The 5,542-nt window shown below is 43.5% G+C and overlaps 1 pseudogene; it reads right to left on the bottom strand.

Moving 5' to 3' along the window:
* Positions 1–860: 860 nt before the first annotated feature.
* LOC110317294 lies at positions 861–5,237 on the bottom strand (annotated as a pseudogene).
* Between the last annotated feature and the right edge of the window lie 305 nt (positions 5,238–5,542).

Below are 5,542 nucleotides of genomic sequence, written 5' to 3'. Positions count from 1 at the left end.
TTCAAGGACAACATCATCTACCAAATGTTATTTTAGAGCATGACTTAGAAAGCCATTATCTCTGTTGTGTGGTTTTCACTGATGCTGTATTGTAAGCAAAACTGGGGCACATGTCTCGGGCCTTCCTGATTTATTTCCTATTCCTCTGGGAATGTTTTTATTACCTCAGCAGCAGTAGAGCAATGACTGTATATTACTCAATATCTGGTCCACAGTGTCAGTCAAAAATATGTGTTATAGAATGCTATATTTTAGGTGTAGGAGAATACATATCAGCATGGATACAGTATGGAACTGATTCTGTCATAAAGTGTGTTTCCAGGGGGTAAGCAACATTATCGACAAGAGACCATTGTCTTGTATATCCCTTGGTGACATTGACTTCACTCTATAGCCCAGGCTGCCTGGCACTTACAGAGATCCGTCTCTGGCTGTGGCTTCTAGGTTTACAGGAGGGGAGAGAAAACCTGAATAAGGAAGATGGTCTTAGGAGTCAAGAGTTGTAAATCAATTTTTATTTATAAGAAATACAATGTTTAATAAACAGGCTTTAAAAGTACAGTTACTATAAAGAGATAAAAGCAAAATCCAAACATGAAAACCAAACAAGAACATATAATTCCCCAAAACTTAACAAAGAATTAAACAATAAAAAGCAAAACTTCAACCAAAACTCTAACAGAAAATTATTGTACATCAGCCTTCTCTGTCTGCACGTTAAGCAGTACAGACTTACAGCCTATGTCTCCTCTTGGACAGCTGTTGGCAGGGCAGTCACCTCAGTCCTCTCTCAAGGGGAGTTGCCAGAAGAGGAAAAGGAATAACACCCTGAATCAGCTGGCTCACTGGCTTCCTCCTACTCACACTGAGGCAATGAACTATGAGGAAGAATAGTCATTCAAAGAAGATTGTGGTTGTTGGGGATGGAGTTCAGCAGGGGGCTCTTGAGGTGGACACTCATTCTGCAGGATGCTCTCTTCCTGGGCTGTGGAAATTTCAGCTCTTGCTGGCGTCTCTGAGTCCTATGAGAGAAAGGCAGTTATTAAGGCACAGGCTTGGTGGAGACCTTAATGTCAGCTNTCAGACTGCTGTCTCCCACCACTTCAACAGGACAGTTAACACTGATCTATTAACTGAAACCATTGCTGTTATATACATGCAGGGAAAAANTCAANCAACACTCACAAACACATGGGCATACAAGCTGCCATTCAGACTTCTATCTGTGCAAACCAAGAATTGGGCAATGGGACGAGAACTCATTGGATTACAAAAAGAAAGGAAAAGCCCACATGCCCCCCAGATTAATGGCAATGAGAAGCACTCATTTGATATTTGCACTTCGATTTTAAACCTGCAAGGTTCTTCCCACCTCAATCACATGTCCCTTGCATGACATCTGTCTCATGACTTAGAAGCTACTCAAAGCTCTGCATAGCAGCCCACTTGTCATGTACACTTGCAGGAATAACACTTGCATGTTATTCATCTGTCACACTTCCTAGACATCAGATTAAAACAGAGCTACAAGGTACACTTGCCAATGATTTAGTTCTTCACAAGGGGCTAACATCCAGAATATGTGTACATATAAAGAGCAATGAAAATTTACATTCCATGAGGTGGGTAGCTGGTTGGGAGTGTGGATTAGAAAGATTGTAGGGGAAAGCAAAGATGGATCCAATGGGCAAATGGTGTCAGACAGTATTAGCCTGACTGAGCTGCTTGTCCAAACCTGAAGTTGTTGGGTCTTGAGTTTGCTGGTCTGCTGCTGTTCGTCTTTATCATTCAGGTTTAAGTCAACAAAATATTTCTCAATGAGAGCCCAATCAATCTGTACTTCCTTGGTCTCCCTCTTCAGTGCGATGGACATCTCAATAAGATTCTTCTCCTTCATGAGCCAGCTATGTAGGTGTCTGGAAACATACTCTGCATAGTAAGATACTGCAGCCTCCTCCTCTCATTCCTATGTACAGGCCCATTAACCCCACCATAACCTTGGTTCCCATGAAGACTTTGTACAATCCATCTCAATAAATGCATGGCAGCTGCACAAACAGCAAACAGCCAGTTCAAGGAAGAAGAAATTATTGATGCAGCAAAACACAAATAAGGGTCCATGTCTCTCCCAAAGAGGGATCTATACCTACCCAAGACAGCCAAATGCACTAGGGCAACATCAATTAGTAGGGTGCAAATACCATCAGGGTCAATCAGTAGAACCAAAGGGAGGGCATTCTATCCTTGTGTTATGTCACACTCAGCTCTCTAAAACACTACCTGAGAACCAGGCTGTCAGTACTGCATAATAAACATGCACAATCACTCTTCTATTGAGAGGATTCTAAGGATGCCTGGACAATGATGGGAGGAGTAACAGTCTTTTATTGATTTATGAGAACTGAGTGTAATATCCCAAAGTTCACTGATGGCTTAAAGAAGAAAGATTTGAACCAGAACTGCAGACTCTCCGGTCCAGAAACAAAGGAAGGCTCAAATTGCCATTCCACTATTGATTGGCTTGCTAACTGGTACTCACGTATAGAAGTTTATCTCCTTCTTGAGCTCCTGGATGTTCTCTTGGGCCTCAATTTTTTCCATCTCTAAGTTGTGCAGAAATGACATGACCTGGTTCTTAATGTCAGTTGTTCATAGAGCGGATTTAGCTTCTGGAACGGCATGGTATTAGGAAGACAGAACTCCGTGAACACGGGCTTTTAGGAACACATTCCTCAGACTGTATCCTGGACTACTCCAGGTGTGGAAATCCCATTCTGAATTCTATATACTGGGATGATCTTCCGCTTTGAAAATTTGTTATCGTGGTCCAGGACAGCAGAAGCTAAGCCTCAATGGCAGGTTCCCTGGCTCCCTGTGATCACTCAGTTGGGCTGGAGGTTACAATCTAACCAGTTATGTTCTCAAGAGCCTAGGTAACAGGTCTTTGCCCACCAGAAGCCTGTGATTACATTTTTCCTGTTTTCACAACTGGAGTTGTAAATCCTGAATAACTTATACCATAGAGACAGACCTTACACATAAATATGGAGATGTGATCAGACATCACCACTGCTTTATAATCTGCGCAAGGGATACAAGTGTATGGACAATTGTGAGCACATAGGCAAAGAACAGTTTTGAATAAAGTGGGGGCCCTAAGACTTCAGCATTAACATCACCTTGAAATTGTGATGAAGATAAATCCTCAAGCCAAAACACAGACCCCCTAGGTTCCCAAGCTTGGAGGGGAAATTAAACAAAACTCATGTACATGTGCACACACAGAGACACACAGACTTGAATACACACACGCATACACAAACACACACATACACACACAGGGAGGAGAAAAGGAAACAGTCAGAGAATGAGAGACAGAGACAGAAACAGTGAGCACAATGAGATGCAAAAGAAATGTATGCAACATTACTGTCTCAGAGTATAAGGCACACAAAGAGGAACAGGAATGAGCCTTAGGCCTTCTAGACATGCACTGAGAAGTACAATGTGGGACAAGGACTGTCTAGATACTACAAGGAGCTTCCAGCACTCCATCACCTGCCAGGCAAGTATAAACACTCACCATAAACTTATATCACCTAGAACTTCACAAAACCACATCCTGTCAAGGGCTTTCCAAATGCGTGCTGGGAACTCACTCTCCACTGTCTCTATCCATGAATTCTTCACTCAGAATACAAGTCCTTTTTTTCTACTGGAGCAAACAGAAGTCTATTTCCCATCTCACTCCTGATCAAGCTTCAGGTTCTGCCTCTCCACAATGAAGCATTTATGGATATGAGGTTGGGCATAGGGATGATCTGGTGGTAAACTTCATAGCATCCACCTCTTTCAAAGGATAAGATGAGGCTGACATTGCAGACCCCAGACTGATACCACAGTGTTTGGAGCAATGCATACCTCTTATTCATAGGTCCCTCTCTGAAAGAGATCAGGCNATCTCTCTCCTCATTTCTCTTCTGGGTAGTGAGGTGCAGCTCTGTAGTCAGCCTCTCCTCTTCCTTTTTGAACTAGTTCTCGCTTAGGTCAGGTGCAATGCATGATGTCTGACTGTAAACCCCTGTAGGTAGAAGAACACAAGAACACTTTCATGTGAGAATGCAGAGAGTTGAGACAGACCACCCAGGAGGAGACCATGCCTGGAACCTAGTGACACCATAAAGAGTTTGGTCTGGGCTTGAGATGCCTCCACAGTGGGTTTCAGTTCTACCATCACTCTAGAGAGACCAGGAGATGTAAACAGTCATGTGTTTCCTCTGTCTCCCTAAACATGGTTATGATGACCAGAGAGATGGCTTTTCCAGGATGATTATCAACTGCACAGCATGCAACTTGGCTTGAGAACCATCAGTCCCATGATTTCACAAGTCAGATGGTAAAAAACCGCTATTCTCAAGTACTTTAGTACTTGGAGATGCTCAGATCTCCTTCCCTGTTACACTAGGCCCAAGACTTGGGCTTAAAAGTCATGCAGTGGGAGAACATGGTCAAAATACTATCAATGGCCCTACTGAAACACCAAACACCCAAAACGTAGCAATAGGATCCCATCTCTGTCTGGGTGTATCCACTCTGACAGGTCTTGGGTTACATCATAGAAATGCCTACCGCACACAACCCGTGATAAAGAAAGGTAATGTGGGAACTGTGATGGACAGGAGGTCAGAGTCGTTCTGAGAACATGAGGTCATGGCCTGGAGCACAATTCTCTCCATCATACTACTGTCAAATAGCCACTGAAGCTAAAAGAACCAAGAGAGCGAAGTACAGTGATGCCCTTCCCTAAAATGGCATAGGTTAGACCTTCTGTGACTCCTGATGGTCTCATTGTGTACCCATGTAACATCCACAATACTCAGTGAAAGTAAAGACTTGGAGTTCTCAGCATAACAGCTTTGGCCTTGCCAACTCCAGCCTTAGGGGATGGGGAAAGTAATGTTCTGAAATCCTTGATGATCAAGAATTGTGATAATTATGGAAATTCTTTTGCTACACAGAGAATCCAGTTCCTGTGCCCCATTACTAGAAAGTTCATCTAAGGTGACCCCTTTCAGGGAGCTCAACACCCATTTCCCAGACTTACTCCACACTCTCCAAAACCACCTCCTTCGTCCTTCATGACTCTCAGATGGAAGGCCAGCATCCTTCCTCCTCTCTCTAGTCTCTCTCCCATCCACATTGCCTCTCTGAAAAGGATTGCTGAGGTGGGCAAACATGTCCACCAACTTAGTGTCTAGACACTGATTGAGAATCCTCAGTGAGCTTGTTGCTACAATACTGGTGACATCACAGGAGATGCCAAGAACTCTCCAGGAGACAACAGAATGTCCAAGAAGGAATTGCTGATGTCATGGGCTATAGCCTTTGACTCCCTGCTAATGTTCTTCCTGTAATGAAAGGAAGCTGAGATACCCTTTCCTGGGGATTTTCCTGGGACACAGCCATTGAGCACATCCTCCTTCCAAAGCCAGGGTTTGCTCTAGGCTTGATTGGCAATGCCTAAGTAATTCCTATGTATGTA

Source organism: Mus pahari, chromosome 2 (assembly GCF_900095145.1).
Source record: "Mus pahari chromosome 2, PAHARI_EIJ_v1.1, whole genome shotgun sequence".
NCBI classification, from domain to species: Eukaryota; Metazoa; Chordata; class Mammalia; order Rodentia; family Muridae; genus Mus; species Mus pahari.
Note: the sequence above shows the minus strand (reverse complement) of the source record. Positions and strands in the feature narration are given on the sequence as shown.